Below are 27,533 nucleotides of genomic sequence, written 5' to 3'. Positions count from 1 at the left end.
AATGATAACTATGTTCTAAGCAACAATGTGTATTATATTATTATTACTTTCTCTTAGTGTCAATAAATTTTAACCATGACAACATAATACTCAGTCTTTATTACTGTTTTAATGCAGCTGTTCCATGGCAGTTAAATCAATTACTAGAATCTGTATGATGAAATGAGTAAATTTTAAGTAGATACCTTTGGTGTAGTAAAGCAGCTTAAATCACTTAATAAAGGCAAATCTTCTAGTCCAGATTGCATACCAATTAGGTCTCTTTCTGAGTATGCTGATGCAATCATTCCATAATGACCAATCATATACAAATCACATATAAGATTTATACATAAAAAAACTGTAAAGTTGCACAGGTCATGCCAATTCTCAAGAAATTAAATAGGAGTAATCCAATGAATTGCAGACACATATCACTGACATTACATGCAGTAGAATTTTGGAACATATACCGTGTTCCAACATAATGAATTAAGCCGAAGAAAATGGTCTAATGATACAGTCAGCACATATTCAGAAAATATCATTCTTGTTAAAAACAACTAGTTCTTTATTCACACGAAGTAATGTGTACTCTCAACAGGAGATCTTGAACTGATTCGATATTTCTAGATTTCCAGAGGGCTTATGACACCATCTCAGACACCATTCCTCACAAGAGACTTCTAATCAAATTGCAAGCCTATAGAGGATAGTCTCAGTTGTGCAACTGGATTCACAACTTAGCGTCAGAAAAGACACAGTTCACAGTAATAAATGAAAAGTCATCAAGTAAAACAGAAGAGTCATCTGGTGTTCCCCAAGGCAGTGCTATAGCCACTTCATTGCTCCTAAACTATGTAAACAAATTAGGAGACAATCTGAGCAACCCTATTAGATTGTTTGCAGACGAGCTGTCATTACCATCTAGTAAAGTCAGTAGAAGATCAGAGCCAACTGTAAAATGACAGGCACTTAGTAAAGGCATGTCTGCGAGGTGTAAAAAATGGCAATTGACTCTAAATAAGCGAAAGTGTAAGGCCACTCACACGAGTACTACAAGGAATCCATTAAATTGCAGTTACACAATAAATCACACAAATCTAAAGGCTGGAATTACAATTGCAAACAACTAAAATTGGTACAATCACATAGTTAATGTTGTGGCATAAGCAAACCAAAGACTGCGTTTTACTGATAGACCACTTAGAAGATGCAACAGGTGTAATGAAGAGACTGCCTACACTACACTTGTCTGCCCTCTGATCGTGTGTTGTTGTGTAATATGGGATGCTTACCTGAAAGGAATGACAGACATCATCGAAAAAGTCCAAAGAAGGGCAGCTCACTTTGTGTTATCACAAAATAAGGGAGGGAGTGTCATGAATATAATAAGCAAGTTGGGATGACAATCATGAATACAAAGGCATTCTCTGTTCTAGCGAAATATTTTCATGAAATTTCAATCACCAACTTTCTCCTCTGCAAAAATGTTTAATTGAAACCAACATACAGAGGGAGAAATGATAATAATAAAATAAATCGGAACAGAAAGATTAAAGTGTTCATTTTTCCCATGCAATGTTCGAGAGTGGAACAGTACAGAAACAGTCTGAATGTGGTTTGGTGAACAAACTGCCAGGTAAATAGTGTAAATTGCAGATTATTCATGTAGATGTAAATCAGTGAATGGCATATATAGATCCACTGAAATTCACACAGAAAAAGCCTAATTCAATTCAAGTGTGGCAGGTGACTCAGGGCATGCTCAGTAATGATTGCTTTGTCTTTATGCTCCCGCATCCCCTAAGAGTGCACCACAACACAGGGTTGATGTTTCTCTCATAGGTTTTCCACCAAATCCTTCTGATTCATGACATCAGGTTATGATCTTTGTTCACTTAGCAGCTCTTGATTCATCAAACACAGTATCCATCACTGTTTAATGAGATGTCTGCCTTTTAAATGCTCAAGTGTGTAGGTCCCATATGAAACAGAACAGGGGATATTGTATGGATACAGAGATGTGCAGCACAATTGGTCACAGGTTTGTTTGAGCCATCAGAGAGAACCAAGAAGATACTGAAAGACATGAAATGTAGGACACTTGGAAGATAGATGCAAAGTATTCCTTGAAAACAAACTTTGAAAGTGTGTCAAACAAACTTAAAACAGAGCACACAGAAACATTTACGCAATCATTCTTCCTGTGCTCCGTAAAAGAGTGGAATGGGAAAAAGACCTAATAACTGTAACATCATAGATTAAGGTTCGACCTGCGACAGCAATCGCACAACTTGCATACGGACCACTAGACGCCGCCGTGAGCGCTAAGAGTGCATTCGATCACAGGCGCGTTTGTTGCGTATGACCCGCAAGGTGCTGCCACGAGCGCAACTGTATATAAGTGCCAATGGAGTTTGGCCAGCTCTCATTTTGTTGGCATCTCATTTTTGCCTATTCTCTTATTTGCTTAGTTGCTTAGCTCTTATTCATTTATGGCTCATGTTATTCTGCTCTGTTTCAGCCACTCTGATTGTTTTGATTTAATCCCAATTGAGAAGTGCTCATTTTGGCATTTCACTTTTGCATATTTCTCATTTTGCTAATGAAATGCTCCTTAGCTTTTCACAGTTGAATTGATTAACATAGTCTCATGTACTGTTTGTTCATTTCAGCCTGTTCATGTTTTGATGTTCTTTAAATACTGTAATAATTATCAGAAGCATTTCTTCCCTTAAACTTGTGTAAAGTATTCTCGATGTAGGATTTGTTCTGTGACACAGACGTAAGGTTTTGAATATAAATTATATACGAAACTGTGCTTTAAAAGGAATTTATTTTTTTCAGTTTGTACTACATCAGACGACAATTTTGTGATATGAGGGGAAAAATTTGAGGGGCGAACCCATGGAAATAGTCTTAAGTGATCCCCTTTAAAAATAAAAATTTGTGTGCCACTGAAAGATGTGACACTATAGGCACCGAAAATGTATATATATAAAATTATACGTCACAACTGGTACAATGGGACATTTCCTCTGCATGCATTTCACAATGGTTTGCAGAGTATAGTGGCAGATGTGTGTGGAGACTAGCAAAGCTGCCCACACAGCAGCAGTGATCTATACATCAAGCATAGTGTATGCAGCCCATTTCATAGACCCACTTAGTCCTCTGGGAGACAATTCTGTCAAACTAGGTGAAAAATTCAAAAATAATTTTAGCTGTTTTCCATATTATTTACCTTAATGGATTACATCCAATAAGGTTTACAATAAGAACGTCGACTAAAATGGGATGTAAGTACTGGTAAAGTCACTAGGGCCAGGGAAACTTCTTTCAGAAAGAGAGGGTAAACACAAAAGTATGTCATACCTTTTCAGTTTCTGATACAAACACAATTAAGCCCAGCACAACTGAAACCAGTTCTTGAATTACTTCATTAAAGCAACTCAAGTCTGACCAAAAACTATGTGTAAATGTTTCTATCAATGTAAAACTATTAAGTACAGAAAATACAGAAATCAAACCTATACCTTCCAAGCAAACTGGCCGGTAAACTATAATCACATTCTTCTACATCAGAATTCTTACTGGCTAGTTAACTAGCTAGGTACAGCATGCAGCTCTGACACCTAATCTCTCGTACAGTTGTTTCGGTAAAACTTGTTCTAGTGTACTGTAATATGAAAAGGCATTACCTTTTTGTGTGTGATCCACTTACCATCATCAAATCATATATTAAATACCTGTTGCTACAGAAACTATATGGCATTATTAGGTCGATATATACAGACATAGCAAACATTTAAACTGTTGCAGTGCACATCAGACTTCAAATGAGAAAAACTGTGGGGGAGTGGGAAAGAGGAAAAACGTCTCTCTCTTTCAGTGAGGGTGAAAAAAGTGGATTACTTTGAGAGGGCAAATAAACTGTAGTGAAGCTGCAGAGATATATAACAGAGAATTTCAATTCAATCAATGGGCAATATACTGTTTCTCATCACTGTGTTTCCTTTTCTGAATAAAAGGCAGAAACAGAAGCTCCAAAATGATAATAAGTTGACCAGAAGTGAAAAATAAATTAATAAACATACATATCTGGTGTGTCTCATAATATGGTCAATACGGTAGAAAGGCATTGGTACAGATTGAGAACACTTTCAATGTGTAAAACAGTAAACTCTAGCTTCACACGTAAGTTCTACTGCTCGAGCTGTAGAGCAGAGCTACTATTATATAATGAACCATAGCCTTACACACCAAACAGCTAGCAAATTTTTCAGTCTTATTTATGAGGTTTTCAACAACCCAATGCCTCATACTCAGTGAGCTGTTACCTTTACTGCTTATTACAGAGAGCAAAAAATATGTAGGGATAAAACATGGTACTAATAAAATACAGGGTAAATGCAATGAGGCTACAAACGAGATTCCTTGCAGCAGAAGATTAACAGAGAATATTAAACACACACACACACGGGATACATTAATAGTCACACGTTTACATGATTGTATTTTCTGTGTCTCGCATAATTTTTTAAATGACTCCATATTAGCCACTGACTGTACTATTTATTACAATATCCTCTATTCCACTTTTAACATTAAATTATTTTTAAGTGGGTATAGATACTGAAAGGACAGCTGTAGTCTTTTCACTAATAATGACTACTATTGTGTTTTAAGCTCCACGACTTGAAAATGATATAAGGTCAAAAATTCAACGTGGATATTGTAATAAATAGTATAGTCAATGGCAGACATTGTTGTTGTGGTCTTTAGTCCTGAGACTGGTTTGATGCAGCTCCCCATGCTACTCTATCATGTGCAAGCTTCTTCATCTCCCAGTACCTACTGCAACCTACATTCTTCAGAATCTGCTTAGTGTATTCATCTCTTGGTCTCCCTCTACGATTTTTACCCTCCACACAGCCCTCCAATACTAAACTGGTGATCCCTTGATGCCTCAGAACATGTCCTACCAACTGATCCTTTCTTCTAGTCAAGTTGTGCCACAATCTTCTCTTCCCCCCAATCCTATTCAACACTTCCTCATTAGTTACATGATCTACCCATCTGATCTTCAGCACTCTTCTGTAGCACCACATTTCGAAAGCTTCTATTCTCTTCTTGTCCAAAATATTTATCGTCCATGTTTCACTTCCATACATGGCTACACTCCATACAAATACTTTCAGAAACAACTTCCTGACACTTAAACCTAAACTCGATGTTAACAAATTTCTCTTCTTCGGAAACGCTTTCCTTGCCATTGCCAATCTACATTTTATATCCTCTCTACTTCGACCATCATCAGTTATTTTGCTCCCCAAATAGCAAAACTCCTTTACTATTTTAAGTGTCTCATTTCCTAACCTAATTCCCTCAACATCACCCGACTTAATTCGACTACATTCCATTATCCTCGTTTTGCTTTTGTTGATGTTCATCTTATATCCTCCTTTCAAGACGCTATCCATTCTGTTCAACTGCTCTTCCAAGTCCTCCCAGATACAAAGTCATTTAAAAAGTAACAGGTATATTTTATCCATGGCAGAGCATCATGGAAATGCCAAACTACGTGTACTCCTCAACTACCAGAGTACTGAATACAGTAGTAAACTATCCTAACAGCTAGCTACAACAACTAAGGAATCTAGGAATATACTACATATTGCTTTCACAGGGATCATGAAAATATGATTAGACTAATTACAGAACACGCACAAGCATTTAAGTAATCATTCCTCTCACACTCCATACATGACAGCACTCCTAATAACTGGTACAAGTACAATGGAAAGTACCTTCTGTCTTATACTTCATAGTGGTTTACAGGTACACATGTTGACAGTGAACTTCAAAAGAAAAGGGTTACTTCTGCCATTGGTGTTTCAATTTAGTATTCAAAACAAATAATTCATGAAACAGTACCATCCAATGAAAAGTGAAACTAACCACATAAAAAGCATTTTTTAATTACTTGGTTATTGTACATAAATAGGTTGCAGCAGAGTTTATGGTTGCCTATACTATAAAAATTATACATGGGAATCAGTAACTACCTTGAAACAGTGACTGCAAACCTAGATATCCTCTAATAAGAAATAAACAATTTCAGAAGGCAAGTTTTCTTAGGTATAGTATGATTAATTTTCTGTATTTGTGTTTTTATAAATTCTGTAGTATTTCTATTAGTAATTCATAATCGAAACATACCATTTAATGCAGAGAAAAAAATGTATGCTTAACTGTCATATTCCATCACAGTGGAATCTAGAAGTTCATATTATTTACAAAACAGTAATGTTATTTTCAATGCATTATGTTTTATAAGAAACAAATACTAATCAAAGTCATACTGTATGCCACCCCCCCCCCCCCCCCCCCATGTATGAATGACATACCTTGCCGCTGGTGGGGCTGGTCGGGGAGGCTTGCATGCCTCAGTGATACAGTTAGCCATACCGTAGGTGCAAACACAACAGAGGGGTATCTATTTGAGAGGCCACACAAATGTGTGGTTCCTGAAGAGGGGCAGCAGTCTTTTCAGTACTTGCAAGAGCAACAATGTGAATGATTGATTGAACTGGCCTTGTAACATCAACCAAAACAGCACTGCTGTGCTGATATTGCCAATGGCTGAAAGCAAGGGGAAACCAGAGGTGTAATTTTTCCCGAGGGCATGCAGCTTTACTGTATGATTAAATGGTATGGCATCCTCTTGAGTAAAATATTCCACAGGTAAAATAGTCCCCCATTTGGATCTCTGGGCGAGGATATTTTTATCATGAGAAACAAAACTGGCATTCTATGAATCAGAGTGTGGAATGTAAGATCCCTCAGGCAGGTAGACTATAAAATTCAAAAAGGGAAATGGATAGGTTAAAGTTAGATATAGCGGGAATTAGTGAAGCATGATGACAGGAGGAACAACGCTTTTGGTCAGGTGAATACAGGGTTATAAATAAGAAATCTAATATGGGTAATGCAGGAGTAGGTTTTATAGTGAATAAAAAAATTAGGAATGCAGATAAGCTGCTAAAATCAGAATAGTGAATGCATTATTGTAGCCAAGACAGACACAAAGCCCATGTCTACCACAGTAGTACAAGTTTATTTGCCAATTAGCTCTGCAGATGATGAAGAGATCGAAGAAATGTATGACGTGATAAAAGAAATTATTCAGACAGTTAAAGGAGATGAAAATCTTTAGTCATTAGGGACTCGAATTTGACAATACGAAAAGTAAGAGAAGGAGAAGTAGCAGGTGCATGTGGCCTCGGAGTAAGGAATGAAAGAGGAAGCCACATAGTAAAATTTTGCACAGAGCATAACTTGATCACAGCTAACACTTGGTTTAAGAATCATGAAAGAAGGCTATATATGTGGAAAATGCCTGAAGAAATCAGGTTTCAGATTATATAACGGTCAGACAGAGATTTTGGAACCAAATTTTAAATTGTAAGACATTTCCAGGGGCAGATGTGGACACTGACCACAATTTACTGGTTATGAACTGTAGATTAAAACTGAAGAAAGTCCAAAAAGGTAGGTATTTAAGGAGATGAGACCTGGATAAATTGAAAAACCACAGGTTGTAGAAAGTTTTGGAGGCAGCATTAGGGAACGATTGACAAGAACATGGGAAAGGAATACAGTAGTAGAAGAATGGGTAACTTGGAGAGATGAAATAGTGAAGGCAGCAGAGGATAAAGTCGAGGGCTAGTAGAAACCCTTTGGTAACACAAGAGATATTGAATTTAACTGATGAATAGGAGAAAATATAAAAATGCAGTAAATGAAGCAGGCAAAAAGGAATACAGACATCTCAAAAATGAGATGAACAGGAAATGTAAAACACCTACGCAGGAATGGCTAGAGGACAAATAGAAGCATACATCACTAGGGGTAAGATTGATGCTGCCTACAGGAAAATTAAAGAGACTTTGGAGAAAAGAGAAGCACCTGTATGATTATCAAGAGCTCGGATGGAAAACCAGTCCTAAGCAAAGAAGGGAAAGCAGGGCAATGTAATTGAGGGCACTATTATGGAAATGGAAGAGGATACAGATGAAGATGAGATGGGAGATATGATACTATGTGTAAAATTTGAAAGTCAAAACAGCGCCCTGGGAGTAGACAACATTGCACACCAACTACTGATAGCATTGGGAGAGCCAGCCGTGACAAGACTCTTCCATATGGTGAGCAAGATGAATGAGACAGGCAAAATACCCTCATACTTCAAGGAGAACATCATAATTTGTATTCCAAAGAAAGCAGATGCTAAAAGGTGCAAAAATTACTTAACTGTCACTGTCATAAGTCATTGATGCAAAATACTGACACGAAAAACTGGTAGAAGCTGACCTCGGAGGAGATCAATTTGGATTCTGTAGAAATTTAGGCACATGCAATGCAGTACTGACCCTATGACTTATCTTAGAAGATAAGTTACGGAAATGCAAACTTGTGTTTATACCTTTTGTAGATTTAGAGAAAGCTCTTGACAGTGTTGTCTGGAATATCCTCTTTCAAATTCTGAAGGTGGCAGGGGTATAATACAGAGAGCAAAAGGCTATTTACGATTTGTAAAGAAACCAGATGACAGTTCGTGAGCTAAGGGGTACGAAACAGAAGCAGTGGTTGAGAAGGGAAACTTGGAGTAGGAATTAAAGTCCTAGGAGAAGCAATAAAAACCTTGAGTTTTTCCAGTGACACTGTAATTCTGTCAGAGACAGCAATTACGGTCGATGCCACTTTATGGCCAGAGAGAGAGAGAGAGAGAGAGAGAGAGAGAGAGAGAGAGAGAGAGAGAGAGAGAGAGAGAGAGAGGGGGGGGGGGGGGTGAGAGAGAGAGAGAGAGGTCTTTCAACAGAAATTTGATTTTGAAATATGAAACTTGTTAAAATGTTATGCAAATCTCCCATTCCTTTACACTCGAATGACCCAACTACTGCTATGGAAATCTGAGTCTGTACATATTCAATTTTACTTATCCTTTGCATTACAAAAACTAGTATGGTACATTGGGACAAATTAAAAAAAGTCTACAAGTCATTAGTAAGCAGAACATTTACAAAATTCCATGCTGCTTGAAACTGAAAAGAATGCACGGCAACACCCTACTGAACAACTAAATGAATTAAGTGGCAATTGCTAATTAAATGTTTGTAAATGCATGAATGACAAATTAAAAAGAAAAATGTTAACAAATTCTTGATAATTTCATACTAGCCTATCAAGATGACTTGGCTAAAACTAACTCCACAGTTCTGCACTCTGAAAATACCAAGTACCTATTGAATATCGTGCCAAGAGCCCTTCAAAGAACTTTGGAATTCCTACAAAGATTTCAGAATATATTTTATGACTTGGCTTTGATACACAGAAGAGTGATTGCAGTTACATCATTACAATTGTATATTCATGCAAGAAAATTATGTGCACACTGCCAGCAGACTCCTTACTCTGATGGGCATGCATATTAACAATTGAAAATATACCTCACTACAGCATCTCTCACGTCATAATGACTTTCTGAAATTGAACTAATGTCAGTATCTACCGTTAACAATAACTGCCGGTTTACATATACTGGTAATGTGGATGTATATTTTTTGGGACAATTTATCATTCAAGATGAAAAAATAATTATTAACTTGGAGTTATACCATATGTGATCAGTGTTTATCAAACTATAGTAGTTTCTTCCTGTGTATATTCGAACAATGTCTGTTGAGCAATACAGTGTACATACTTCCCAAAATCTGGTTGGAACAATAACAAAATTGACATCTTGGTGTCCTGGACCGAGTTACACTTCTGACGTGAAAATAACGAAGTGGATGATACTAGTAATTGCCACTACCATATAAAATGGCACTGCTGGATGCAGCAGCTTCTTATCTGGTGGCAAGGCTGCCACTTATTTCTTGTCACATTCATTGGCCATGTACAATAATTTGCAGACAATGACTATCATTTAATTTGGCAGCTCTCTTTAAATGTAACAGTCAAATGAAAACGAATGCAGGCAGGTAGGTGCAACTCCCCAATATGATGTCAGTGTACTGCAAAACTGATTTTCACAAGTGAAACTACTCAGTAGTGACAATTCAGTGATGAGATTCCACTAGGATCTAGCATGCATTTATAAAAAGGAGAAAACTTACAAAATCCCAAAGTGTCTTATCCCCCAGTATTATTACAGTACCTCATTTTAGGATTCTTATTTGGTCAGACTGCCCCAAGAGGTTGGGACATTTCAAAAAATGTATGTTAAGGATATTCAGCAACCAAATTAAAAGAGCTTATCCTAAAAGGTAGTGCTAATACCACAGAAATGTCTATTCCTTAAAACATAAAAACCTGTTTTTGTTAGAGTAAGTATCGAAGCATACAATTAATTAAGCAGACAATTTCATTTTCACAGATTTGAAGCATAAACTGAGTAAAATAAACACCACTGACTGATATCACATAAAAATATCAGTAATTGTAGTAGTTGACATAATGACAAACCTCCATTGTATAGCTCACTGAAGTACAAATCAATAGTGCTGTTCAACTCAGAGGTTTGGTTCTTAGTGAATGAAGGAATTAGAATTACCAATATTTGCCTGCCAAAGAAACAAGAAGTAGCTGCATAAAATTCATGATCATGAAACAATGTCCTGGATTCAAGAACATTTCTTTATGTTGTATATTATAAGAGAGCAGGCATGTGACATTTACTATCACTGCCCATCCATCTGAGAGCTTGACCATAAAATGGATGTTTGTAGCCCACCAGATGGTGTTCTGATGTTTGACTGGAGAGGGGCTAAATACTGGTACTGGATACAACCTTCTTTCTTCTCTACCATCACCAGTTGCACACCAAACATACTTGGTATGAAAAGAACTGGAATGGCATTCACTTGGAAGACTTGCATGAAGCAATGGGCCACACAAAGTGCAGAGTATGGAAACCCATGTTCAGAGAATTTAATAGCACGGTCTGTCAGCTAAAATATTACATAGTTTACTCATGGATATTTTCCTCCACGCTACGAAATACGTGATTGGCAACAAGGAATAGATTAATAAATATATAAAAAGAAGCATACATATAAACTGTGCCGTCAGGTAAGTCAGATTTACAAAAAATTGGTGGGATTGTATATGAAAAATAAAATCTATATAATAAATTTATGAATTGGGGTAAAGTAGGTATTCTGCCATGTGCTGCACCTGAAAATGTTAGTGATGAGAAAACACAGTCAGGAGTTTTGTTTCCCAGCCACAATTAGCGTCTGTGCTGTTTTCTCAAACAGCGTTTTCTTGTATCACGTTCAAAAGCGGCATGTGGCATTTGAATATCAAAAGGGAAACATAGGCTAAAACGTGTTTTCATAAGTAACTTCAACGTGCAGCATTGGTAATGGTTTCCGCTGAAATGCTACGTTACTGATAGTTGTGTATTTACAAAACCACACTATACCAAGTTCCCAAACTGCAACGATTTGATCACTATACGAAGGATAAAAACTCTACACGAGTTCATATTTTAAAAAAAATTGCGTAACAAATATATACAAACTGGAATCGGAAACTAGAATTTCCCCGCAAACAGTTTAGCATCAGCAGAATTACTTGCAGTCCCCTCGCTTTGCGGAAGTCTCGGGCCTAGACAATACAAAATAATGCGTTAGTGATCAATATTTTTGTACCTTTCTGCTAGAAAAGAACTACATCGTGCTGCACACTGTCTCCGCTACTTTAATTTCGAGTGTTGGTCAACATATTCCACATGTTGGTCTAATAATACATTTTATGGATGCGAGTTCTTTAATATTTACTACTTCAATTACTAAAAGAAAATTAATGAACGTTTCATTGGACGTATGTTTTATTTTCGTCACACACAATTCTTCAAACATGTATAACAACACATACACGACTTGTGTTTCTTTACTGTTTACGACGAGATTATTGATCAGAAACAATTTTTTTTGTAACGAGCCAACGATGTAAAAAATCCAGTGATCTCGTTAGATAGATTTCGGGGCAGAGGCACGCATCGCGGTTTCTGATTGGCTAACATTAATGATGTCATAGAGGGGCTCAATACAAGACATAATTGACCATAGACATACATGTCTGCGAGTTGGAAATGCTCTGTTATCTATGGTGTTTGCATGGAGGTATACCTCCATGGGTGTATGTACTTCACGTCTATGCTCATGCCATAAACGAGCCAGGTAAATCACAGACATCTATGCCTTTGACCTTCATAGAGTATGTATAGCTATGGAGTAAGCAAAATCTATGCGCATCTTCTCAACATCAAAGCGGGTTCGTCTCGAGATTTTGGGACGACGCTTCTTGTGTCTACAACTCGTGGTAATAGTGAAACTTCAATATTATACTACTCGCCCTGTTTTTTATACTGTTTCTTCATATTTGAGTTTAAGTAACAGCTATGTCGTAGTATTATCATCGCTACGGATGTAATGAGAAGTATGTGAAAGGAGGACCAGTTACTTTTCATAGGTACATACAAAAAATGTATAATTGTAAATGTCATATTGGTATGAGCCACTTTAGGCCTACATGTTGAAAAACATAGAGATATGGTATTATATAGTCTTTTGTTGTAAAGATAATTTCTGCAATTTTATGACAGTGTGTTTTTGAGACAAGTGCTAGATAAATTTTCAAGTGTGTTTAAGTAAATTCCCAGTCAATGTATACACATCGGCAGGCTGTACTATGTTCATATGGATATAAGTCTGATTAATTTCCTTCACTTTATACAGGTTCTCAAAATCACACATGTATCTAAGTATTTCTGCATGCGGCAGATTTTTATACAGCGTCATTGTAACGTAATTAATTAGAAGAAATTCAACAATATGAAACAGTGCAATAGAAAACCTACAAAAATATCTTTGGTTGTCACTTCTTTTATTACTCCAGAATTCGAGCATTGATTTATTACTCCAAAATTCGAGGATTGATCTGGTATTTTTTAGTTTTCGTGCTTAGTGTATGGTTTTACTTTTCTGATGTGATGGCAAAAAAAATGTTGTAGAAACTTGTCTATAAAAAGCAGAAGTGTAAAGAAAAGTGGGATATGTAGCTGCATGGACTCTCCTGGAACAATATTGCTGCCCTGAGGTAGCTCAGCTAACCTCTCTGGACCTACAGTTAGTTCGCTCTAAACAATGTTTGTGACAACATGTTTTTTACATTGTAGTGCATAAAATATATTTGAATGGAATCCTATATACTGTTAGTTGTTGTTATATGTAACTACTATCCCAAGTACCGTACTTCCTACAGTGGTGACCTGGAAAGTTCAGCTGCGCCGCATTTAAAAATAAAATTTCCCGCACTTGTCGAATGCCCTACAATGCCACAGCTACCTCCAAGTCTACCATTTCCTGCTCGGAGGGATGGCAGCCTCACCTCTTCGTCAATACCTGTGAATTCCACGATCTTTCCAGGTCTCAGTTTGGTACAATTTCGCCGAAACCTGGATGAAGTGTCCAATCCAGCAGTGTGTAGTTGGTGATGATATTTGGTTTGTGGGTCACTCAACTGCACGGTCATTAGCACCCATTCAAAATCCCAAATTTTTTTTACACTCCATTTTTTTAAGCAGTCCACTATCACGAATGAGGATGACGAAATGATTGGGGGCAACACAATGACCCAGTCCCCAGCCAGAGAAAATCCCCAACCCGGCTGGGAATTGAACCCAGGACTCTGTGATCCAGAGGTAGTAATGCTAGCCACCAGACCATGAGCTGCAGACTCAGTGTGTAGTTAACGAACGACAATGATTACATGTGCCTCTGCATCTAGGACACCAGAGTCACATCACTTCACACCAAACTGGCCAATGATGTGTTGAATTCTAAGTGTCACCCTATCACTGACAGCACTGTAATGATGGTGAGTGACTATTTGCCTAACAATTCTGAAGTGACAACAAATATGATTCCTGGCAAACATTGGCTTCCTGCTGTCCCAGTCATCATACATATAGTGCTCCAAGGTTCCTTGCAGTAAATAATGACACTTATTTCTTTGGACACTCCTTTAGTGACAGTGAATCTACATGCATTGACATTCTCAGATTTCTGCAAAACTATCTGCACCCATCAAGAGTGCCATGAAAGTTGGCCAACAATAGCCCCTGCTAAACAATCCTCAAACAGTTTCTGACTATTTACCCCCTACCATACAAAAGAACACGAGTTTGTATGGTCTTCCTTGACATAAAAGTAAACTACCCAACACGAACTATGTCATCATGCTGCATTCGCCCCCGTCATCATGTTGCGACCACTGCCACATCACCTAAGTTATTTCACATCTCCACCATCGGCCCCGCATTCACTTGTAACTACCATTGCTATGCTCAGTGTGCACACACTGCAACTCCTCCATGCATGTGTAGCACTGGGATTCAGGACAACTGCCTTGCCAGATTCATTACATCATGAGCATATCATGTACTCACAGCATATGACAGCTCCCACGGACCAGCCGGTCACGCCCACCTTCATACTTGGCCCACGTCTAATGCACTGCACATACCTTTGTCTGATCAGAGCACACTCCATCCCGAAACTCCAGCACCTGACATGCCTACCATAAGGCGCAGCCCTTTGCTGTTTTACATAAGTGCCACTCCACAACGTCTCCTCATCTGCTTCTTCTACCACTCCGAGCAATGCCCACTTCTTCATCGTGCCAGCCTCACATAACCATGGCCCTTACAATTCCGCATGTCCTCAACCAAAACTCCCTCTGTTAATTGTGGATATGCATACGCTGTAGTTCGCAGTTAATGAGTAAAAAATGCTATCTGCAGGCATCACTGAGAACAATGATAAATTACTGGTACTTCTTGATCACCTCAGTGATAACGCCAATCTCATTATCGATTTTCTGCTTGATGTGCACATGCAAACTAACGAGTATGAGACTGTCAAGGCACTTCTGCTTCAACCTCTATCCTGCTTGCCAGAGCAACAGCTTTATCTAATGATAAGAGAAACCTTCTCAGTCACAGTAAGCCTTTTGCAATGTGGTGCAAGCCTTGCCTGCAAATTGGCATGAGCCTTCTCCTCGATCATGCCCTGTAGACTTCATGACTATTAAAACTGCTGGAAAGCATTTAAACAGTGATGCTTGCATATGAAGACACCCCACTAGATCTCAAACTATGCCTGGTGACCAAATGCTAGGTCACGCACAGCACAGCTTGTTGATTGACTCTCATCATGACCGCACTACAGCTGACAGCATGTCCACCTATATTACTGACAACACACAACTCCAACCGAATCTAGCCAATGCCCCACCTACGTTCCCAGCCACCTTCTACCATGCAGATACCAGCTACCTGATTTCTACCGGGATTCACTGAGCCATTACCCGCTACTGCTCTGTGTGGTCTCCCTGGTGACAAACATAAACAAACACCTTCAGTGCGAACTGGCACTAATGCACCTCCGCCCGTTCACCAACCTGTGCTTGCCAGCCAAAACACTGTGAATCAGCTGGGCACTACACCCATCCACGTGCACCGCTTCTGCTGGTTCCACATTTGCTTTGACTCTGACATGCTACGTTGCAGACTGCCTTGGTCATACCCAAACTTGTCTCGTGGCTCATGCTCCGCAAGTTGCAGCAAATCGCCACTTAAAGATAGCATCTGCAAGTCTAACTTACGACTGAATGGCTCTCGCCTCTTCATTTACGAGTAACAACTGAATTCTTACCTTCTTGTCGACACCATTGCCTATGTTAGCACAATTCCGATGTCTCTCGCTCTCACTACACATTCACCTTCATCCATGCAACTGCAAACAGTTAATGACTCCGTGATACCAGTCGTTGACACAAACCTCATCACTCTCGATTTTGGCAACCACACACCTATGCCCAGGATGTTCTTGGTGGCTGATGGTGGAACCTGTCTTGGGTGCTCAGGCTCAATCATTTAGTGCCAGACCCGAAATGCACTGTGCTTCTGCACCACAATGGTCCAAAGCTTATCAGGAGCAAGATCTGCGACTCTCTTCCTGCCAGTGATATACCGCCATGCCTACTTTGCATCTAGAGAGGCCTCTTTATCTTATCTTGAAATGTAAACGATTCCAGATGAGCTCTGCATGACATATGCTAACACTCGAAACGGTAGTGTTCCAGCTTGGATATGCAAGCAACCAATGACCTTGGCTCACACACTGCTGAGATATCTAACAAGCTTCGTATTGCTCAACAGCAGTTCACCACTTTTGCAACAGCTACACCCACTGCCTGACGACTTCAGAAGAGGTCAGTCAAGTGCCATTTCCTAACTGTGCTCACCTGACCGCACCCAGTGTTATTAACAGTGCCTCTGCAACGGAGTTGTTCATTGACGATGGTGTTACAATAACACCTATCGCTATTCCCTTGGTCTCCACGCCAGCCCATCTGGCTGCAAGCGGTTTGTACCATCTGGGATGTGGGACAATTTATCACATCAACACCACTCCTGACCCACCGGTTTGCCATTGCACTGCTCCCTCTGCCTGCCTCCACACAAACTCAAGTGGCAGAAGCTGTCTTGGACAAACTCTTGTGTGCTAGTACTGTTTGGCCATCCATCAGTCCCTGGCCTTATGCTATCAAACTCGTCCTCAAAAAGGATAATGGCGATTGTGTGGCGATTACTGACACCTCAACACCTGGACTATAATAGACTGCTACCATGTACCGATATTAGAACACTTTTGTAATGTAACATATTATTATTATTATTATTTGTGTTTTGTCTTTTCTGAGCAGAAGAGGGGTGATCTGGAACCAGTATTGTCATACCAAACTCTATGTATAATGGCAGTAACAAGAAAAAGAAGAACTTAAATTTAAATGCTCAATATGTGTATTGAATATTGAGGGTCTGTTGACATTAATGCCAGTTGAAGTTCCCTCAGGATATGTGTACCTTCCAGTTTCTTTCAATTATCCTTCAATTTTTTTAATTATTCAAACAGGAATTATTAATCAGTTCCCATTATATATTCATTTTATTCCCCCCACCACTATTCAATGGCGACCATGACAGGACGGCGCCGGGCAGAATATGAACAGACCTCTCAATTGTTGAGATAAAAATGTTTTGAGACAAATGATCCATTTTATCGTTTAAGAAACTAACGAGGCCTTTGTTACATTTGTTACATGTCTGTGAGATTGGAACTATTAAAAACTTGAAGGAGCAAATTAAAATTAAATTCTGCCTACAAACGAGATGCTCTGGGAATGTGGATTTCAGTGGTTAAGGTAGGAAGTTACTACGCTGTATGCTTACATGCCCGCACTTGGCACCATCTCATGGTAGGTGTGTAAAGTCAACATTAAAGTATAACATAATTGATTCAAGTTCTGTAAGACTGTGTCAGAGAATATCAGGTTCATTAATGAATATGCATATAAATCTACTTTAACTGAAATGAAGCAATACAAAAAAATTTCATCTTTAATTTTTTTCTTTGCATTATTTTGTTAAACACTGTTCACAATGGAGTCAAAGGAAATGGCCTCTGTTGAAAATTCGTGACAAAATGCATTTCAAGACGGCGGAAATCCGAACTTGGCAACAACTGAAAGTAACGTGCCAAATCGTGAACTGGGCAATGGCTACCAAAACAACCAGGTTAGCAGCCCACAATTAAAAAATGATGACAGTGGTGATATAATTAATCATGATGTCACTTTTCTGACACTCCATCAGACAATTTCTCAGTTCTCACCAGGAAACGTTTTTCCAAATAGTGAAACTGAGGGGCACGACAGCGAAATTTCCTCTATTTGCTCTATACATCGCGAACACTAGAGCAGGAAACAGTTCAAAAAATCACTCTAAGTACTAGAGATACACACAATTTGACACAACTCGTGCAGCTAATAGCACAACAGCTTACAAAACAACAGGAATTTCAGAAAAATAGAGGACAACAGTTTGCACTGAAAAATCAGGTCTTTAACGATATGAAGAATGGTATTAGTCAACAGTTGAGTGAGGTGTTCAAAACTATATGCACTGAATTATCTGACGAGTTATCTGGCAAGTTTACAGAGCTCGATAAACAACTAAATCAAGAAATAATTACCGACATGTCCCGCAATACAAATACATTAATGGAAAAAGTAACATCGATAGATTATAAACAGGAACAGCTTGCAGGTGAGTTGCAAAACCTTAGTGGAACATATTTTCAAATTAAGGAGTCACAATCCAAAGTGGATGCATCGGTAAAAATGTGACGAACACAGTCAGTGAACAGCAAGATCTATGCAAAAACCTACGCACAGAGATAAACAAGCTGAGTCTAAGACTAGATCAGTTAAGTTTAGAGTCAGAATTTGACAAAAAACAGATAGATAAGTTATGTGCATATGTAAAGGAAATAACTGAAAAAGCTGAAGCTGGGATGCTGGACAAGAGCACCACCCTTGCTGAAAAGGTAGTGTCAGAATACAAAATTTATGTAGATACTGTAGAATAAGCTCTACAGGAGAAAAAAAGTCAACTCCTAGCTAAAATAGACTCTGGTTTAAAGCAATCAGAGAAAAGGCTACGAGGCAGTGTTGCTATAACTATTGCCATTCCAAAACGACATAATGACAGAAAACAAACCTATGTTTTCGGAGAATGTTAGATACCTTCACTGGTTACCCACAATATGGGGTTACCCATCAAAGGAAAATAGCGAAGCAACAATGCAACAAGCCTTGCTGGCAGTTGCACCTGTTGAGCAAGTGCAGTTGCAATGTGCTACCCCACAAGTGAACATAAACACGACTGGCACTGACAGTGCGGCGTGTTTGTCAACATTACTTACAGGTGAGGTATTATTTAGGTATCGACAATTTCCGATATTTACTTCTGAAGGGAACAGAACACACCCTGTGGTCTTTATCAGAGCATTTCGAAATGTTTTAGCTCATACAAGGACTGAAGCCCAGAAAATTAGATTTGTTGTTGGATACACGCAGGGTGACGTTCTGCTATGGGCTATGGACATGGCGGAAGGTTGCCGCTATTATGATCAGTTTGAGAGAGCATTTCTGGATAAGTATTGGTCTAAGGCTGTACAAGAGAGGCTCATACATGAAGTATTCAACCCAGCACCATTCAATAGCAAGTATGGAAGCCTGAAGGTCTATTTTCAATATTTGAATAAAACCAGATACTGGACGAATCTGGTATCTCAAGTCGATGTGCTGAAAGTTTTAAAGAGCTGTTTTCCTGTCCACATTAGGGAAAAACTCATTACCATCCCGGAACACGATACCGAATACTTCCTATCTGTACTGGACTCAATAGATTTAATATAAGAAGAGAGACCAGTACAAATGAAACATTTTAATACACCGATAGCCACACAGAGATTTACTGAACAACAAGTAAACAACGGATTAGTAGTGCAACACGGATAGCAACCTTACCCCCATACAGACCTATGGCAATGGTAACAGTAATCCTAATGACAATGGATAAAGCTGTAAATACAAAGGTGGATATAAAAGAAATGGGCAAAAATTTAGCAAAAACAATTACAATGGGCGAGTAGCGTATGGCCAGCCTGTACAATATGTGCAGACACAAGCTACCAGCAATAACCAGCCGATTGCTTGGCAAACGCAAAAAAATAACAGACAACCGAATAACCCACAGACAGCGGAATTCGGCCAGCAAAGTAACGCACATATGCCGAATAACACGCAGAGGCAAAGAGAATTTCAGTCAAGATCCTCTCAGGACACTAATTTTCGTAACCAAGCACCAATGGTCAACAAAGTGAAAGTTACGCCTAACGTAGAATCGATGCCACCGCGACGCTGGAAAACTTGAACTGATCATGGTAGGCTCCCGTTCTGTGGCCTTGGAGGGGAGCAGGGGCACGAGCTTAATCGAGACTTGCTTTATCAGATATGATCATGGTAATCATGTGGGAGATGATCAAGATAATGAGGGTACACAGAAAAACTTGACAGAGAGCAAGGTACAAACTACCATTAAAGACAAAATATTTGACCTTGATCTACCAATTGTGCTTGACATAGGTGCTACAACTAATTTGATGTCACAGGGATTCTTTCAAGAATTGAAGAAACGTGGACATATACCCACACTGCCAGTGCAAAATTGCAAGGTACAAACTACCACTGGTCAGAAATCGAATGGAGTCAAGATACAAGCCTTAATTCCTGTACAATTTTCTGTGCATTGTAATTTTTTGATAGTAGAGAAATTAATAGTTGATTGTTTAATCAGTATGGATACATTTAGGACATACCAAGTACAAATTTATATTTCACTGTAAATAACCAATTATTTGTAACAGACCTAATCAGGGGAAGCACTAATAGATGTAAAACTAAAGTTACCCACGACCTTGAAGTTCAATTGATAAATCCCATAGTTACATTTGTCAACACATGCAATAAGGAACAGCCATCAGCAGAAGAAATAATCGTAGACACAATAAGCACAAAGGTAAGTGAATCAAAGTGCTTGTCTAAAGAACAGCAAGCGGAACTTAGGGAACTGATACTTGCTGATATACACATATCTGAAAAAAAAAGACCAGGTACTACTAAGGATTTCGTGTACACAATGGAAGTGTATCCTCACAAACTTTTTGTTCTACCTCATACACTGTACCATGGACAAAGAGGGAAGCAGTAAGGAAAGATACTAACAGGATGCTTGAATGGGACATACTTCAACCATCATTTTCCCCTTATTGTAGTCCTATCATAGCTGTGAGTAAGCCCAATAGCAAGGTGCACTTGGTGCTCAATACACATAACATTAATAAAATTATTGTGCCAGACCGAACACGTCCGAACAATTTACAGGAACAGCTTATGAAAGTCCACAATGTTAAATTTCTTACTATAATCAACCTCCGGTCTTCATATTGGCAAATAAAACTACACGAAGAAAGTGGGAAGTACACCACCTTCGTATGTGGGGGCAGGAGCTTCGAATTTCAAGTATTACTGTTTGGATTGAACGTAAATGTAGGTGTATTTATCTTTGCACTTGACAGAGTGCTAGTACCCGAATTTTGAGTAAGGTAACAGTATACATGGATGACCTTGCAGTCGTTACACTTGCTTGGGTAGAACATTTAAGATTAATTGATCAAGTATTGAGCCGTTTTTCCGAATATGGAGTGACAGCAAATCTCAAGAAATCCAATTTCAGATAAGAAAAGATAAAATTTTTAGGACACAGAATCTCTTTGGAAGGCATACTGCCAGATCCTAAACAACTTGATGCCATTAGGAACTGTCCTATTCCTCAAAACAAGAGACAATTAAAGGCATACTTAGGCCTAGTGTCATTTTTCAGGAAATTCATCCCTAATCAACTCATGAACAGTGATGCTTTACTCCATCTTACCTGGAAAAAATATACCTTGGTAATGGGACGAGCAATGTGAAACGGATTTTGGGAACATCAAGCAAGGCTTATTAAATGCTAATATTTTATCTCAACCATACTTGAAGAAGGATTTTTGTTTATGCATCGATGCATCTTCTCAGGGTCTGGGTGCATGACTTTTTCAAATGGTAAAAGAAGAGAGAAATCTCGTCCTGAAAGTAATTAGCTTCGCCAGCTGCACCTTATGCGAAGCTGAATGGTCATTTAGTTATGGTGTTGGAAGGTTTGGCTTTAATTTGGTCCTTTGAAAAGTTTGGATATTTCCTTTGGGGTAAACACACAGAAGTATACTGTAAGCAACAGTCCCAAGCGTTTTTGTTAACTTGTAAATTGCTACACTGATGGATAGCCAGGTGGTGTATGTATCTTCAAAAATTCGATTTTGAAATAGTATACATAGAAGGAAATCAAAACATAATATCTGATGCTCTTTCACGACTACTACAAGGCATAGAGAAATTCAACGATCTTTTAGGTCAGGAAGGTGAAATAAGAGTTATGTTGACGGAGGACAAAACGCTACAGCTATGCTATATCCACATGGGTAAACACATGGGGCAAGTACAGCAAGAGGACAAACGCTGGAGTTAGGTAAGAGGGAAACTTACACAAAACGGCGATGAAAAGTTAAAAAGGTTTATCACTATTCACAAAGGTGTTCTGTTCCATAGGAACCATCCCAAACAAGATCAAAGGCGCATGTGCTTGCCAGAGGAATATGTAGATGGTTTTATCTTATACACACATAATACTAGTGGCTACTATGACACTGCAAAATGCACTGACAAAATAGGTAAATATTGTTATTTCCCCAACCTTAGATGAAGAGTGCTACAGGTGGTAAGAAAGTGTATTGTTTGCCAGAAAGCAAAATATTCTAACATCTCCAAACAGATAGAACTACATCCATTGTGGCTAAAAGACATCTAGAAAAGGTATCGTTAGATGTGGCTGAACCCTTTCCCAGAGGTAAGGAGGGAGTAAAATATATAGTAGGTCTGTATGACACTTTCACCAAATACATAAAACTGTATGTGGTACAGAACATTACAGCCAGTTCAGTTATAAGGCAGACGAAAGAGGATTATTTTGCAAGAGTAGGAGAACCAGATGTCATGTTAACAGATATGTTTCATATTTTGTTGGATGTACATGGAAAGAATCTGTAGATTCCAACCAAATCAAACACATTTTAGCATCATAATTTCATCCCAAAGCATCCCCCATAGAAAGGGTGTTTGAGGAATTCAACATGTTTGTGAGGACCTACATACCTTGTAAATATTCCAAGTGGATCGAATATGTCACTCCCTTCTTACAAGTTATTAACAGCCTTCCCCATACATCAACTCGATTTACAGCAAGTGAGCTGATGTTCAATTGCAAACAAGTAGACGAGTGGAAAAAACGTTTGCCCAAGATACTGATACCAGAATTATCACTGGATGATAAAATACGACAAGCCTTGAAACCTGGGCTAAATCTAGCAAAGGAATTTATGACAGAAAGCTGAAACGACAACACATTTATATAAAGGACAAAAGGTGTTACTTGGAACTCATCCCAAATGCACAAAAGTTGGAGAAGTGAAACATTAGTAGCAAATTATTATACACCGTATCATACATTTACAAAAATCACCTACCCAGAGGCATACAGATTGCACACATGAACACGGGTAAAGGCAAGCGCTTTTACCCACACAGAGACCAGAGAACGTTTATATATTGAGGAAGCATGTAAAGAGTGTGTTATAACTGTCCATTACATTGATTAAATATTACACTGAGTATCGAAAACAATGTAGCCAACTTAAGGCTATTCTTTGCGTTGTGTAAGATTGGAAATAAATAAGCACTCAGATATCGATAGTAACGATATGAGGGCGAAACATGGGACCTCGTAATTGTTACTCCGAGTTTGCAATAATTCCATGTTTTGCTTGTCAGTTAAAGAAGCCTCCTTATCCTCCAAATAAATATTCTGTGGTTAATAAATGTCAATGAAATTAAAATAATTTTTAAATCTGATACTCAGCCACTATTGATAATGATAAAACTCATTGTCAGGCCTTCGCCATTATTAATACTTGTCATGATGATTTATGAAATTTTTAAACGGACTTAATTTATGAAATCCCTTCTCACAAGTTATTTAGTGGTTAACAGGATCCAAGCAAACTCCATTTTATTAAATTCATTCTAAGCAACAATAAGCTTCAGTTGCTGCTGCTGCGAATGGCTGTAAACCACTTGGAAAGGGTAAGTCGTGTAAAGAGGTGAGTGCAAAACTTAGGACCAAAACAGAGATACTGACACGCCACAACATGTCATGTAGTCTAATCCAGTAAATTCCGTAGCACAAGCTAGATTCTGTATCACATGAAAATTCTCATTCAAAAATGCAGTCAGATAGCTTAGGTATTCATTGTTGCTCCTGTAGTTTTTCATATTCAAATACGCGGTCAGATAGCTTATTTAAACATTAATTTCAAGTTTTTCATGTAACGATCTGTTGAGGGCTAAAATGGCAGTGAAAGTGACACTCATACAACACACACACAGTGTTATGCAGGTTAGGTTCGGATGACTGATTTCACAGATTTCTTATTGAGTCCATTTTCACAAACAAACATAGGCCACATATGTTGTAGGCACGTTATGTACATGCTGCAGGTACATTACAAGGTTGTATATCCCCTAAGTTGTATATATGTATAATAATGATAGATTTAGGATGCTGGGAAGTCACATTTCAGAATTTATGTTGTTAGTCGATAAGGAAAATTTTTGTTTGTGTTTTTTCTTATATATCAAATGTGTAAACGCTAGGATGAGTGGTTGTAACGTGGAAGAATTTTACTTTTAGGTGTCTACAGACGATACTCTAAATACAATGCTTCGTCTTGTGCGTGGCCCAGTTGTAAACAAATAAACAAACTTGTGAAACACATAGTAGCATGCAATTCAGTAAACAACTCTACATCTACATTCCAAGTGGTATAAGAGTGATGCAGCACATGCGCATTGGGGAGCAAGCTAGTCAACAAACCACAAGCGTGTGCGCCCCAGACAGGCACAGCTGGGAGTGTTGGAGCGCCAAGAACAAACAAACCCGACGAGATACAGCATGCACTAGCATTAGTAAAGCCTATTGCATAAATAGGAACATGGAAAATTAAAGAGAGAGAGTCTATACTACAACTACCTACACTGTACATACATAACAAGATAAGTTAACAGATTACCTACATATGAAAGGGCAGCTGGACTACGAGATATTTACTTAAACTATGCTACCATATACATTATATCTATACATGTACAGTATGTATAAATATAAGTATTGGAAGTGCACTTGATGGACCGGAAAGGCCTTCCAGCAGGTAAACAAGCGAGTGCAGTATAAGTAGCAAACTGATTAAGAGGTTGTGCCACACCTCTAATACACTTTATCTTTCAGATTTATGAGGTAAGTAGTAATGCACACATGACATTAAATAAGTTTTGTGATAGCACGACTACACACTGAAGTTAATACATGCTCAAACATATGAAAAAGCTATTAGTAGCCATCAAGCCACTATACACTTATCTATGAAGATTTAGTTTTAATTTACTATTAAGTTTTTCTCTTCCAGGGAACGATGCATCGACATGTCCTAAAGTGAAAAAAGATAAATGCTTGTAGAGAGTTAGGTACCATATAAACATAAGACAAGACCACACCACAAAATGAATCTACTTATAAGTTATTGATATGTATGTATGTGATAGTGTGAAAGTATGTAAAGAAGAAAAGTTGTAGTACGTCACGTATCACAATGCTGAAGTAAGGTTGAGCGCTACAAAATAATCAAGAAGTCGAAATCTAACTGCCCATGAAAGCATCTAACACCTGGTTTAGATTGAAATTTTTATGTATGTTTGTTACATATGTAAACACTGTTTTACACTCATTGTATGTAACATTCATATTGATGATACGACTCTGTATACCTCAGAATATGAAATTGTTATCTTTATACAATGAACATAACAAGTAAATACTGAGCTGTACTTTTAAACACTGAATAAGTATTTGATATGATTGATATCGCCCGGTTTGAGTTGTGTTTATAAACAACAACCTATTTTGTTCTTGGGATCACAGCAGAGTCTATTAAAGAGGTGGGACTGAGCACATAAATGCCTTTCTGTGAAATTTCCTCACTCCTGTAGTGTGCAGAATCTTTCTGGTGAATGCTAGAGAGGCGAGGCAATGTGTTGTTATCTGAGTGGCGCATAGTACCTATTGTTTACTTCTTTAATTCTTTGGAATTGGTATATATGCTCTGACAAGTAGTCATTGTAAACTGCAATGAAAAGTATGTCAATTTAGGCCATAAATGAAAACAGAATCTATTATTGTATGAGTGTTATACGAAGAATGTATAACCAAATGAGTGTAATATGTGTACTCATATAATTGGAATCGAATAATGTAAGGAAATTGTAATTTAACAAAATCTACTAAAACAAAACGACGAGCAATGAAAATATATATAGAAGGGGGAAGAGAATGTGTTACAGACTATAATGTAAGTAAGCGATGATAATGGCATGTCTGCAAAAGAATAGGGTGAGTGTATTTTGTAATTGTATTTGCATTTTTTGTTATGTGTATAGTATGTGGAAAGGATATTACAGAAACCTTATGTAATGTAACTGTATGAAAGACACTCAATATCAAAGTGCAAAAACATATGAAACCTGGCTGCAAAGTGTTAAGTGTGCATGTGATGTACGTGGGTGTGCGCATGTTAAACTAAAGATGGCAAGAGTTCGTGTAAGATGAATTTTCTGTGCTCATCAACATCGTAAGAGCGGCAAGAAACTTACCTTGTCGGCAGATGTCGGATGTACAGATGTTGTCCCCACTGAACAAGTGAGAGCAATGAGGTGAAATAAATTCCTCGGGCTGCAGTATGTCGGGCTGCACTATATCGAGGGTTTCACAAGAATCACGCCGCTGAACACGAGCTTCACAAATTTGTGCAGTGAAAGTTGCTGTAAATGAATGACACGGACACTCTGGCCTCTTATTGAGCATGTAAGCGCGAAATGGGACAATAACAGACGTTGAGCTGCGCATGCATACTTTGCAAGCTAAACACTGTGAAGATACTGACTGACAACAATGGGACTATGCGGTTACAGCAAGCACTTTGTTAGGAGAGGAAACTTATGTATGTATGTGTTAAAAGGAGCTGGCATGCCCATATGAATAGGTAATCATACAGGATAACTTCAATGATCGAAAATGTAGGCTCGACCCATACCGGTAAGAGTTATCAACCCTCAGAAAGGAAAATAAGGTCGGACACTGGGCACCTCCATATGACGGCAGTGCACAGTGGAGGGCAATTACAACAGATCATATTATTTTTTTCTTTCTTTGTTCTTTTCTTTTTATACATGTAAGTTATATATATACAAAGCTAAAGGTAAATTAATGACTTGCCTTTTGACAGAGATAATGTTTTGATACAAAAAAAGAGAAGAGATACGCTCTTCAGTTGATACATTTCTGCCTCTACACCTCTTTGTTTCTGCAAGTGGTAGCGGGTGGACGTATGAAAGGCTCCGTCATACCAGTATTGTTTAAAAATGTGTATTTCAAGCATACATAAAAATGCCATAAAATTTATTAGGAAAGTGTAGTTTCATTTATATATTCACATCTATCACATCCGTCTGTGCATCATTTCAACTGTGCCGAGTATCCTGCATCAGGAGGTTCGGAGCAGAGAACAGGAACTTGCGCGAGCAGCGGAGGAGCTATCCTTCATCGGCATTGTTATAATCACGACTAATGTGAATCACTATGTAATTCAAAGAATGAATACTGATCTTAAATGTATTGACATTGAAGGTCTGTTGATATTAGTACCAGTTGAAGGTCACCCAGGATATGTGTAGAGATTTATAAACTACCTTCCAACTTCCTTCAATTATTCTTTCCATTCAGCTTCTTTTTAATTATTCAAGCAGCA

At 38.3% G+C, this 27,533-nt stretch overlaps 1 protein-coding gene across 4 annotated transcripts in view; it reads right to left on the bottom strand.

Annotated features, from left to right (window-relative positions):
* The window catches only part of LOC126328994 (zinc finger protein 131-like), a 64,939-nt gene extending 52,931 nt beyond the window's left edge, over positions 1–12,008 (bottom strand). The window contains exon 1 of one of the 4 annotated variants that reach the window (XM_049996090.1): positions 11,703–12,008. The gene's annotated coding sequence lies outside the window, so the exon portion shown is untranslated. Of the gene's footprint in view, positions 1–11,572; positions 11,632–11,702 lie in introns of those variants that run through there. The other 3 variants (XM_049996089.1, XM_049996085.1, XM_049996088.1) reach the window with 3 other exon arrangements.
* Positions 12,009–27,533: the final 15,525 nt, after the last annotated feature.

This window comes from Schistocerca gregaria, chromosome 2 (assembly GCF_023897955.1).
Source record: "Schistocerca gregaria isolate iqSchGreg1 chromosome 2, iqSchGreg1.2, whole genome shotgun sequence".
Classification (NCBI taxonomy): Eukaryota; Metazoa; Arthropoda; class Insecta; order Orthoptera; family Acrididae; genus Schistocerca; species Schistocerca gregaria.
Note: the sequence above shows the minus strand (reverse complement) of the source record. Positions and strands in the feature narration are given on the sequence as shown.